The following is a 13,699-nucleotide window of genomic DNA, read 5'->3' as shown; positions in this document are numbered from 1 at the left end:
ACCACCCTACCGACTGAAGAAATTCCTCCTCATCATGTCTTTAAATGGCCCATCTCTTATTCTGAGGCTGTTGCCCCTGGTTCTCGACCCCCCAGCCAGGGGAAACATCCTTCCTGCATCTACACCATCGAGCCCTGTAAGAATTTTGTACACTTCAATGAACCTCTCATTCTTCTAACTCTAGAGAATACAGGCCCAGTCTCCTCAATCTCTCCTCATAGGACAATCCTGTCATCCCAGGGATTAGTCTGGTGAACCTTCGTTGCACTCCCTCTCTGGCCAATAAATCCTTCCTTGGTAAGGAGATCAAAACTGCATACCATACTCCAAGTCCGGTCTCATCAAGGCTCTATACAACTGCAGCAAGACTTCCTTACTTCTGTACTCAAATCCCCTTACAATAAAGACTAACATACCATTTGCCTTTCTAATTTGTTGTTGCACCTGCATCTTGGCTTTCAGTGACTTATGAACAAGAACTCATAAATCCCTTTAGACATCAACGCTTCCCAATCTCTCACCATTTAAGAAATATTCTGCATTTCTGTTTTTCCTATCAAAGTGGGTAACCTCACATCTCTCCACATTATATCCCATCTGCCATGTTCTTGCCTGTTCTTCACTTAGCCTGCATAAATCTTCTTGAAGCCTCTCTGTATTCTCTCACAACTCACGTTGCCACCAAGTTTTGTGTCATCAGCAAACTTGGAAATATTACATTGGGTCCCCATATCCAAATCATGATGCAGATTGTGAATAGCTGGGACCCAAGCACTGATCCTTGCAGTACTCCACTAGTCACACCCTGCTAACCTGAGAATGATCCCTAAGATAAAAGCAAAAAACTGCAGATGCTGGAAATCCAAAACAAAAAGAGTCATACGGACTCGAAACGTTAACTGTGTTCCTCTCTGCAGATGCTGTCAGACCTGCTGAGTTTTTCCAGTATTTTTGTTTTTGTGTTGAGAATGATCCCTACTCTGTTTTCTGTCTGTTAAACAATTCTCAATCCATGCCAATGCATTACGCTCAATCGCATGAGCTTTAATTTTGCTTACTAACCTCTTGTGTCTGACCTTACTGAAAACCTTCTGAAAATCCAAATGCACCATATCCACTGTTTCTCTCTAATCTATCCTGCTAGTAACATCCTCAAAAAGCTTCAGCAGGTTTGTCAAACATGATTTCCTTTTCATAAATCCATGATGACTCTGCCCAATTCGATCATTATTTTCTAAGTGCTAGTCATCTCTCTAGTTTGGATTTCGCCTTTCCTTGCATTAATTTGATTCTGCTGTTAAATGATTCCCTGGGGCTGAATTTTATGTACCTTGACAGTGGGTTGGAGTCTGTTTCAGAAGTCAGTGGATCGCTAATTCCCACACCTGCCTTTGAAAGATGTCCAGTATGGGAATCATCCAGTTAATGGCCGCTCGGCGGGAAGCCAGCCAACAGCTTTGGAAGATGGTGGGCAGCGCGTCCAATTCGTAAATGAGGGCACAGAGGGGGCTGTCCATGGCCTGGAAGGAGGTCACTGCCACTCAGTTAAAGGGACCCTTTGCACAGGACTGTGTCAGGTGCACCAGGAAATATAGGCTTTGTGACTCAATGTTGTGTTGGTGAATTTGAATTTATCTAAACCATTGCAAACGATAAGTGATCATTTATAAATGTGTATGCCTGTTCTTACAGCTGGAAAGCATTCAGCACCTTTGCCAGGGAAGAAATAGTAATGAATTGCAGCTGAGCCATTACTCTGATGAATATCAAATGTTTTGGGAGATATTGAACACCAGGCTGTTAACTCTGTCTCTCTCCACAGATTGCCAAGAGAAGGGGACCAGGAGGTGGGGGTGGGAAAAGATCAATGGCAACCCCAAGGTTTGACGATGGCTCCCTGCAAGGCCTCCTCCAGGCTGTAATTGATAGACAGGAGGTTCTCATACCTGCTGATGGGAAAAGGAGACCTCTCAGCCTGATCAAAGCAGCCTGAACGGAGGTCGCAGGGGAGCTCAGCAGCCTTGGGGTCATCCAGCGAACCTGGATTCAGTGCCTCCAATGCCTCAATGACCTTCTGAGATCTGCAAGGGTGAGTGTGCCACCATTCTGGTGATGGATGGAGGATGTGTGATGGCTCCAGGGTCACACATTAACCTCCAAGGAGGAAGCGGATGCCTCTGGTTGCATCATCACACCATTGCCCCATACCCAGCACCTGCGCAGATACAGGTATCTAGTTTGGTATGTGTGCCTCAGCGATAAGGGAATCATAAACTGGTGAGAGCACATCACACTCACACGTGCTGCTACCAGAGACTGAGATGGAGCAAGACTCTGGCAGTCAGAAGAGCAATGGACACAACCAAAATGATGAGTCCCAGTCTGATGGCAAACCTACGGAGTAGTCCATTAGGTGTCAGATGCCGGACGTCCAGCACGGGTTTCATGGAGACAGAACCACAGAACAATAGAAAAATTAAGGCAAAGAAAGAGGCCTTTCAGCCCACCTTGTCTGCGCCGGCTCAAAATGAAAAAATAAAACACTAGTTTCCTATTCTAATTCCACCTTCCAGCACCTGATCTGTGGCCTTGCAGGTTACAGCGCTTTAGGTGCAGATCCAGGTACCTTTTAAATGAGTTAAGGGTATTTGCCTCCACCACCAAACCAGGCAGTAAATTCCAAACAACCACCCCCCTCTGGGGGAAGAAGTTTTCCCTCATGTCTTTTCTCATCCTTCGACCAATCACCTTAAAATCAGTGCCCCCTGGGGAAACAGGGCATCCGAGTCGATCTTGGCCCCTCAACTTTGTACACCTCAATCAGGTCACCCCTCAGCCTCATCAATCCCAGGGGAAACAACCCGAGTCTATCCAATCTCTCCTCATAGCATGGCAGATGTGGCAGAGATTCCAGAGAGGGTTACATGCACTGGTACGGACTTTGGGGGACTCCATCCAGGCCATGAGTGCTGCGATCACCTCCTCAGCAGAACCTACGGCTTCTTCTATTGACGGACTGGCAACTATCATGGAGGGCCAAAACCAGCAGATCACTGATGCAATAGTGGGTGTGTGTTTTGATTTGCACTCCATCGCCTTGCCTCTGAGCACGGGGACCCAGACCTAGGGCAAGAGGGGAACGGGGAGCCTGGAGTTATATCCAGCTCCTGGTCCCTCAGGAAATCAGAGAGGGCCAAATGCACCTCACGGCGATAGATGAGCAGCAGCTGATGACATCAGGTGTTGGGGGTAGCACATCTCAGGCCACTTCTGATGAGGGCAGCCTCTCCTCTGAGCCTCTGCCATTGGCACAGATACCTATGAGTGCCAACTGACAGATGGGCATCCTGTCACTGTGCAGGCAACTCCCACCATGCTGGGGCCCTCATGGCCCAAAGTCATTCCAGGCAAAGAGCCTTAAGGTTCAGCAGCCTGTCTCAACAACAGCTGAAAGCGAGGGACGAGCACCATGCTGCAGCGCCTGGAAAAGATTCAAGAAAACCCCACATGGGTGTCATTATCATTTGTGAGATTTATGCATTTTTATGCCTGTGTATACAAATGAATGGGGCTTTTCACATTTTATCTGGATGCATTTGTTTAAGAAATATGTGTTTGCATGTATGGAAAAGGGATCAATTGATGTCTTATTTGATTATGCAATTATATGCGACATAACGTTTGCATTGTTTGGCTGATTGACATTGCCCATAAGAGGGCCTACTTTTCATGTAATGGAGAAGAGTGAGGAAGTAACTACTGGCCATGATGCTGATTTAGTTGGGGAGACCCATCTATTGGAATTGTCACTTGATAAGAACGTCCAGTGCAGCCATCACCATCCTTCCTGGGTGCGGCTTGCACATCTGCCTGCTGCGGCACAGCCTCCTCTTCATCTGACTCTTCATCAGAGGGCTGGTTTGTCTCCCTCGACTCATCTTCTGAAAGGAGTTCCCCTCTCTGAATGGCAAGGCTGTGCTATGCACAGCAGACTACGACCTTGAGGGATACTCTGGCTGGTGCATATTGGAGTGATCCACCTGATCTGTTGAGGAGTAGCTTTTGCTCAATCTGTTGAGGCGTGGTCAGCTCAATGTTGGACCTGGTTGTGGTGTGGCTTACATTATATTGGCACTCAGGTTCTGTGTTCACAATTCAAACGGGAGTCATCAGCCACTTCTTGAGGGGTTAACCTTTATCACCAAGCAGTCATCCATCCAATGTGTCCAGGCCTGTGAACATCCCTGGCACCTTAGAGGGCCTGAAGATATATGAGTCATGGCTGCTCCCCTGGTACCTTGCACAAACCTGCATGATTCATTGCTGGTGGTTGCACACTATCTGTACATTGATGGGAGTGGTACTCCTTACAGTTTATAAATGCCCCTATCTGCCCTTCTGGTACCTTGATTGTTACATGGGTTCAATCACTGAGCCCTTGCACCCCCAGGAATCCAGCCATGGCTGCCAAGCCGCTAGCTCTTTGCACTTGAAAAATGTTGTCGGTCGCGAAGCAAATGAATTGATGGGTATGGCGAAACAAGACACCTGTGAATGCGTTTATGCAGTGATGAGCTGCAGTCTGGGTGATCCCACTCCACAGGCAACCTGAAATGACCCAGAGGTGAATTTCAGCATCACCGTGACTTGTAATGCCCCAGACATCAGGTGTCCACCCGCACAATTGGATGCTATCTCAAGGGCAAGCATGTCACATGAGGGTGTGACAGTGGCTCGCAAAGGTGAAGTCTGCGTTGACACTGTCACTCCATAAACTGCAGATATAACATTCGTACCCTGTAAGTGCGATTGGCAGGGTACAGCCTCTGACAACGTCTCAGTGCATGGTGCTGTCTCCACTTTACAGCCCCTCGCTCCTCAGCAGTTTGACCACCTTCCTCCAAATCATGTGGCTCCTGCCCCTGGGAGAGCTGGCCTCCTCCTTCGTCTTCTCCTCCTCACTGGAGGAGGTATCTCCCAAAGTGCCCATAGTGGACACTGTTTCTCAGCACAGATCCTGCAGTGATGAAAGATGACAGGATCAACAAGATTCTGGACACTCCACCGAGGGATAGCCCTGATTATGATAAGGTTTATGAACAGCAAAGATTCCCTAAAGAAATAACTGTCAGCTGCCTCTCCTGTTAAAGTCAGGCATAGATCCACCTCCCAGCCTTTATGTCTGTCCTTTCATTAGAACTCAAAATTAAAATAAAGTTACCCACATGCATCCACCTTATTATTGTCTTGGGCACATATTATTGCAGTCAATTGGATTGCTGGCTCACTTAAACAGCCCTTAATTATCAATTTCAAAATGGCAGGTAGGCTGCTGATTTCTGAGCTCGCATGTCCACTACATTATTGTGGACCGGTGTGATCACTTTGGAATCATGACCTGACATCATCACACCGGATATTACACTTCCACGGGACTACAGCAATCCCGTTTTTGCAATGTAAAATTAAGCCCCAAGTGTCCAGCAGTGATGTCATCAAGCAAGATAAGCAACCAACTAGGCTGAAGGATTCTCACAGATAGCAAATCAGGAATTGATATTCTTTGCTTTACATAAATTTTACAGAGTGTGAAATACTGATTAGAATCAATCGGTCATGCACAATTCTTGCCCCTTTAAGATGCGCGTATGGGCAGCTGAGTGGCAATCTTAAAGAGAATGCACAGGTAACAAGCAGGCCGCACACAGCAAAGAAAAATTAGAGTGAACACTGATTGAGACAATTAGAAGCTGAAATATCACTAAAAGCATTTTTAAAAAATGTTATATGAGAAAACTATACATTTTTAAAAAATCATAATAGAAAAAGTTGACAAAATTAGTCTTCAAGAGCCAGAGAGGTTGTCCACCACTGGTTATGTCCTACTACACTGGTTAAAAACCCAGTTACACCTCAATAGCAAGGCATAACTTTCTCTGGGGTTTTAAAAGCAACATGGCAGTATGGGACTTCAACAGTACTGGGCGGAAGAGCAGAGAATCACTGCCAGCAACTTCTGGACTTCCTATGTGAGTGTCAGAAGTTTCATAACGTAATGATGATGAACACTGACACCTTCACCCTCATTACAACTGCAAAATCTGGGCCTACATACTTTGGTAAAAATGTTCAATAAATCCATAAATGAGTCCTTGGGTACTTATTGTAAACTTACTGCCCATATTCTTGTTGGACCTTATTACACCATCCTTCGAACTCCGAGAAATAATGGGCAGGATTTTCCAATCCCGTCAGCAGAGAGCATCATGGCAGGCAGGATGGGAAAATGTGGAGAATGGCCCAAAATCAGTTTCCCGTCGGTGTAAAAATCGTTTGCAATTTTCCACACTTGAATCAATTTGAATATCATGAATATTCATTAAAAAGACAGTTTACCAGAATCATGCTCCCACTCCAGATCAAATGGCCACGCCAGTGGCAAATTAGACCGGCGTGATTCAGCACTGGATATAAGTGATGTGCACCTGGCGAGCACCACTTCATTTGTGACCTCGAGGTATCTTTGCCTACCTTTCATTGCGCTGTGCTTGTGGCTCTGACTCTGTGCCAGGCTGCGCAAGCAAGACCAGCAGGAACTCAAGGGGGGTTCAGAGCCAAGGCTCTCCATTCCAGACCAGCAGTAAGGCGGGGAAGGGGTGGTGGAAGGGCCAGAAGGCAAAAGCTTGATTGGGGGGGGGACTGGACTGAGACAAGACCGAGGCAAGGGAAGGGGCTGGAGACAGGTGGAATGACTGGGGCGGGGGGAACAACTGAGGAAGACAGAACACAGACACATGACTGTGGGTGGGGAGATGATTGGGGAAGAGAGCACAGAGACACATGAGTGGGAAGGGGTTGGTGGGGGGGAAGCAGTGTGGAAATTAGTCGGGTCCAGAAAGCATAGACTGTCCTGGGCAATGGAGCCACAGGTAGTTGGGGCCACAAAGCACTGTCAGTTCTGTGGACCTGCATGCATGTCCTGGTCCCAGTCCAGAGAGGGCGAGGGCCCAGCATGGTGCGCAGGGTGTGGTCAGTCCCTCACATACGTCAGTCCTGGGAATTGGCGCATTCATACTGAGCTGCAGATGACACAGTCACAGTCAGGGGAGGCATCTGCAGCCTGTAGATGGGGAACAGGTAATGTGGTGGGGGTGGGGGTGGGGGTGAGGTGGAGTCAGGGGGCGTTGATGGTCTTTTGAGGAGGGTCTCTGTAAGCCACAGTACAATGAGCCTCAAGATGGGGAGGGGTCAGGTCCATACGGGGCATCAACATCAAATTGTTCAGGAGGGAGGACAGGGATATCCATGACAATGGCAATGGGATCAAGGATTAGAGGGGAAGGAAGGAGAGTGATTGCAGGGAGGAAGGCCTGCACATGATGCTCCTCCAGTATGATGGGAAGGATTTCAACAGTCACATGGTGGGGGCTCGAAGCTGGTCTGGGAGTAATACTTCAGCACCACCATTTTCAAGCTGACCAATGACACAGTTGAAAAACAATCTCTGAAACAAACTGCCAGAGGAGGGCTAACAGGGCTTGTGGTAGGAATTGACTACGGCACGTGTGCAAATTGAAGGGATAACCTACTAATTTCCACTTAGCCAAATGGGGAGGAAGGCAGAACTGAGACATGCTAGAACAGTCAAAAGCCAATTTAGGGAATGTGTTGCACATTCTTGCGAGAGTATGAACCCAATTGGGGCCATTGTAGGATTGGCTTCCCAAGACCCTTTGTCCCTGTCATGGGAAATCATGAATGTCAGAAGGAACAAACTGAAAAGTGGCCATGGGCCAAAATGCAATGCCTAATGGCCCCAAGACCTCTAAACCTTGCAGCTGGCAGTTTAAGATTTTGAAGGACCCCTCCCCCATAAAACTCTCATAACATGAGTGCAAGTTGGGGCTGTTGTGTAATCCTAAGGATACAGTCTGATAGTGCCCTGACTGAGGCTTCTCTCGCTTGGCAGAGCTCAGTCAGATCCAAGCCCCTGTGTTAAAGCCCTGTCATGCCTGTGTTGTTGCGGTGGGGGTGGTGTTTGGGGAGGTGTGTACCCTATGGGTGATCCAGAAGGGTGTAATAGCACTCCAAAGGACTCAGTGGGAATGTAATGGCTGGGATGAAAGTGACCCATGGACTCCACAATTCCTCCCTAGCTAGCAGGTATTGTTCAATGTTTCCGCAGACATGAGCACGAGTGCCTCATCGAAAGAGCAGGCAACATTGCCATGATGAAGGCAATCAGGCAACTAAGGAGGTGAAGAAGGGACTGGTGCTGCCAGGCTGGCTTAAGGGAAGAGCATCACCCTGATGAACAAGGGCCTGCAGGGCCCCCTCAAGAGCCAGAAGCTGAGGCTGATAGAGCTATTGAGCGGAGGCATCTGGCAAGATCATTGGTGTACAGAAGACAATCCTCATATCTTCAGAAAAGTGAGAGACATGCCATAGACACCTTCATATGTCCATGGATGTGGTGGCTCACATCTGCCACATTCTCCAGGAGGAGGTGATGCCACAGGGACTGGGAGGCCATCCATTGTCATTGGCTCTAAAAGTGACCGCCACTTTGAACTTCTTCACAAGTGGCTCACTCCAGGATTCCACTGGGAGCCTCTGCGGGATTTCTCAAGCAACTGCTCACAAATGCATTTGAGAGGTTACAGTTCTCCTTAGATGAAGTCAGCCAGGCTGCCAAAGCAGTAGGATTTGCAGCAATCTCCAGATTCCCACAGGTGCAGGGTGCCATCGACTGCACTCATGTGGCTTTAAGAGCTCCCTAGCAGCAGCCACTGCAATTCATCAACAGGAAAGGGTTTCACTCTCTCAATGTACAACAGGTCTGTAAATACCGGAAGCAGATTATGTAAGTATGTGCGAGATATCCTGGAAGCTCCCAGGACTCGTACATCTTGAATCATTCGCAGGTGCCACAGATCCTCAAGGGTCCTCAGCGCATCCAGGGTTGGCTTCTCGATGATAAAGGCTACCTGCAAAGGACGTGATTGATGACCACAAAGTGCCTCAGAGCAGAGGTATAACGCTGCTCATTCTGCAACACGCTCATTGATTGAGCAGACCATTGGCATCTTGAAGAAGTGTTTTCGATGTATAGACAGATCAGGCAGTGCTCTCCAGTACTCTCCCCAGAGGGTCTCCCACATCATCGTGGCTTGCTGCGCTCTGCACAACCTGGTGCTCCAAAGGGGGGATGTTTTGCTAGAACAAGAGATGGTGGAGCTGCACGTCTCCTCTGATGTTGAGGATATTGAGAGGGCTGAGCTTGATGAGGGTGAAGAAGCTAAAACTCCAGAGGAAGAGGCCACAGCACGGGCCAGATGAGGCAGGCATGCTTGTGACCTGCTTATAGCCACCAGATTACAGGAGGATGATGATGAATAGCTCATACGAGCCTCTTTCACCACTACCCTCCATGCTGGATCCACCTTACCACCTTGGTTGCGATCCTAATCATCTCAACCCAACACATTCATCTCTGAATGAGGAGTTACAAACTTGTGTCACGATGTTCTCATCCTTGGAAGGTAGGGCAGTCTCGGGAGCTTTCTGTTATGGGATAACAACAGTAACATGGCATTTTGTGCACAGAGTTGAGATGGTGCAGCATCTTCAAGCATCTCACCAACATTCCACTGCCTACGGCAGCCTTCAAGAGGTAGGAGCAGCACTAAAATCCTCAGTGGTCTTGTAGCAGTATACCTGCAGTCTGAAAAGGCACCTCAAGGCATTTGTGGGCCCAAAAATCCAGACGCTCCATCTAGATCTTAAAGATCCAAATCATTGATAATAAAGAGCACATATCACATGTATTGCAGCTTCGTGCTGATCCCATTTGACGTCTCCACATTTTCATTCCAACAGTCTGACATATGCATACAGAAATCGATGCAATTGTAAGTTGCACATTACCATGTCAATTGACCATCTCAGAGCTGGCAGAGGGTTAATGTGACGAGTCGTTCGCCAGGCGTTCTAGCCCAGCGCTGCATCCTCCCATGTCCAAGTCAGGCATCTGGGGCCTCTGCACACAACTCCTGGGTCGCACAGTTTTAACCATCTAGTAGGAATCGCAAGGGTCAACATCCGTCAGCGAGGCTCATAGCTCTAAATCATGGAGGTTGGAAGGTGGGGATTAATTTTGGAGTGATGTTCAGATTTACACACGGACATGTGATAATGCTGCAGGCAGACAGGAGCACGTAAGAGGCCTGAGCTTGGGTGCATATGTGGAGCATACTCAAGGCTGACCGAAAGTACATGGAGGCCAACGTAGGATGCACCAAATCCATGTGCGTTGCCATTCAATCCTGTAAAATTCACATTGAGCACTTTACAATGCAGAAGTATCAGGGACTAAAGCAGCCTCCAGATTCTAAACTCATGAGGCAACATTATATGAACTTCTGAAGCAGGTCTCAGAGATGCCTTGGCCAACCACAACTTTCTTAGAGGGAGACACTTATTCATGTCGATACTGCACAGAGAATGGTCACGCACTGTAATGAGATGGTTCTAGACACCATAGAGTTGAGGCAGATGATGGGACGTCTGGGAGGAGGAGGGGCATTTGTGACACTTGATAGACCATGGAGTGTATCATCAGATAGAAGAGGCATACACAACACGAGAAGTGGAATGAGTCAAAATCTATTTACATTTGTGCAAATTCTACATAGATTATGGACACCAATGCTACCTTTGTGCTCCTCGTATCTCTTAATTTTCTGTGCCATACCACCATGTCTAGATGCTTCCTTGACATCCATAGAAGAGGTGCAGGCAGCCTGCTGACTGCTACACCCTGTTGCCTGTGATGACGTTGGCAGGCGTCCTCTGAAGGGCCGGAGCCTAGAGGGCCCGCCCTGCTTTGGGCCTTCTGCTGTGGGGTTGGTGCACCCTCCTCAGCCTGTGACATGCAGATGATGGGGGTCACAGGCAGAGGAGTTTGGGATCAGCTGGACACTTTTAGAGTCACCTGGGTGGATGGCCCCAGAGTGTCCAGCTGACAATACTCCTCCTCATGGGTGCCCGAGGGCTGCCACCTGGCTCCTTGAGGAGAAGGGGCAACTGGAGTGAGGCCTAGTTGCCCCATACCCCTCTTGCCTAGCCACTGATGGATCTCACCTATGGCCAGAGCGATGGAGTGCAGGTCTTAGTGCAAATCAGATGCAGTGTCCGGGACAAAGGTCTCCATGGTGGTCGTCATCCTAACAGTGTTGACCTCGTTGTGCTGGCATGTCAGTACTAAGGCATCAGACTGAACCTGGATGGGCTCCTCCATCATCTGCTGCAATCTGATGATGGTGTCTGACAACCCTGTCTGGTGTTCCTGTGTTTGTCTTTGCAGCTGCAACATCTGTGTGAGGGCCTAGTCCACAGGCTCGCCATCTGACTCAAACTCTACAGGAGCCTGGCTCCAGCAGTCTTCCAAGTGTCGTTGACCTTGGATGTCCTGGCTCTGCCCGCTGTGGACCTGAATTTGCGCTGAGCTCACCAGATTGTGACCCCGAGCCTACTCTACAACTAGGTTCCACCGAAGTGTGTGTCCCTGCACTGGTGGAGGCTGCAGGTGAATGATGTGATGGGTCTTCATCTAGTGTGTCTTCAGGATCCTCATTGAAGGTGGTGCTGGGGCTGATGGGCTGGCTGCTGGTGGGCCCTTTCCATTTCCTGCTGGTGCCTGTCAAAGAAAGAATAGTTAATTAGTGATTGGCTGCACAGTAAACAACATTACAAAGTACCCACAGTTTCACCAGGTGACCGATGAACTGGTGATGGGTCCTCACTGGTTTGGGGGATGCCAGTCTTATCCTCGGCACAGGCACAGTGCCGGTCCTCACCAGAAAGCTCTGTCGCACATTCTTCATACTGTGTGAGGGCCCTGAGCTCAGGCATCCTCCCTCTGGTGTGTGATCTCTCCCTTTTGTTGTGAGCGATCTTCTCCTGCATAAAGACAAATGGGCAGACTGTGAACAGGCAGATTTTAAGGCACTGTGCCTGCCTTCTGTGGGTGCTGAGTGGACTCATTAAGAGTTGAGGACGCGAGCTGCACAGGATGTGAGGAGAGATGAAGATATCAAAGTGTGTGAGAGAGAGTCAGTGATGATGTCCCTTGTGCTGTAGTGTGTGAGATCCCTATGGACTGTAACCCAGAGAATGCCTGATGGCCTCAGAAGAGTGTGAGTTGAGAGTGAGGAGAAGGTTGACTTACCCTGGTGAAATGGATGAGATCATTCATCCTGTTCCTGCACTAGAAGTCTGTCCTCCTCTGAGGAGTGTTAGTGCTGACTGTCCTGGTGATCTGCTCCCAAGCTGGTGTGGTGAGGTTGCTGGAGCTCCTTCTGCCATCTCGGGCATAAAGGATGTCCCGGCGTGCCTCCACACTGTTCAGAGGTGCATCCAGTGCATTGTCACTGAACTTGGGGGGCGGTTGGCTTCTTTCCTTTCGGGGTGAACACTCACCACCAACAGTCCCGGAATGCAGACAGTGAATGATATGTGGCTTAAATATGGCACCCAGAAAGATGATCCGATGAGGTCATGGCGAGGCAGATGAATCCCAGTCTGCCCTGCCATGAGATACAATGTTTTTCACGTCCATGCATCTATAATGAGCCGAAAAGCGGACTATCTGGTGCAGAAACCCGCCACGCCAGCCAGCGGGAAATGTGCTGCTTTTCCCATCCGCAACCACACTTAGTCTCTGGAGCGGACAATTCCGCCCAACGTGTTACAAAATGTGATGTGCAAGAACTCAGACATGCAAACGTGGGTGCCCTATTTTCCAGCCCACATCCACCATATCAGTTGAGCTTGTAAAATTTACACAAGGGTGCAACAATTCAAGCTTTTATCCGAGCACTTGTTCTTCTGCTCATGGATAACTAAGCAGATAAAAATCTCCTATTAGCTAAAATTTGCATCTGTATTTGCACTGTTTATGGGGCAGTATGCCCAGGTTTATAATTATACCTCAATGGCGATGTACTGTTCATTGAAATACATATAAGGTGCTACCACATCTACCATGCCTTCTGAAAGGCAGAAAACAATACATCATCAGACCAAAATAAACAGGCTAAATTACTGAGTCAGGTTTATTTATAGATCAACTGACAATCAGAAGCCAAAATCCCCAGCACAATATGAAGACCACAGGTTAAATTTGAGTCAATCCAGAATTTTTCATATATATATTTTTCCCACAACATGATGTCTTACTGGAAGGCCATTTCCCCAATTGGAGTTAATAGTGACTCTTGGTGACCAATCTTACCAGATTCTGTGGGTCGGCCAATTTAAATATTTTGAATTTGTTTTTATTTGTGCAGAGAGTGATGAATTTATGGGGTTGGGGGAATATGAAGTGCAGCATCTCTTAAGGATAAGGTATAGCTTTTATGGAACCAGTATTCCTGATCACAGAGTTTTCAAACAAGATAGGGCGGATGAAAAAGAAAGGGGCTGGTTTTGGGGGGGAGAGGGGGTGGAGAGTGGGTCACAATATTGATTAAAGAAATAATCACAGCTGTGAGGAGGGATGATATGTCAGAAGGATCATCAAATGGGTTGAAGTGAAGAACTGAAAGGGCAATCACACTGGAGTACTATAGATCTCCAAACAGTCATAGGGAGATTGCAGAGCAAATATATAGGTAGCTTTCTGAGAAGTGCAAACCCA

General features: G+C 48.0%; 1 protein-coding gene across 1 annotated transcript in view; it reads right to left on the bottom strand.

The window, feature by feature from the left end:
- Window positions 1-13,699, bottom strand: part of stat4 (signal transducer and activator of transcription 4) — a 137,521-nt gene that overhangs the window by 43,286 nt on the left and 80,536 nt on the right. The window lies entirely within an intron of this gene.

Source organism: Cetorhinus maximus, chromosome 11 (genome assembly GCF_964194155.1).
Source record: "Cetorhinus maximus chromosome 11, sCetMax3.hap1.1, whole genome shotgun sequence".
NCBI classification, from domain to species: domain Eukaryota; kingdom Metazoa; phylum Chordata; class Chondrichthyes; order Lamniformes; family Cetorhinidae; genus Cetorhinus; species Cetorhinus maximus.
Note: the sequence above shows the minus strand (reverse complement) of the source record. Positions and strands in the feature narration are given on the sequence as shown.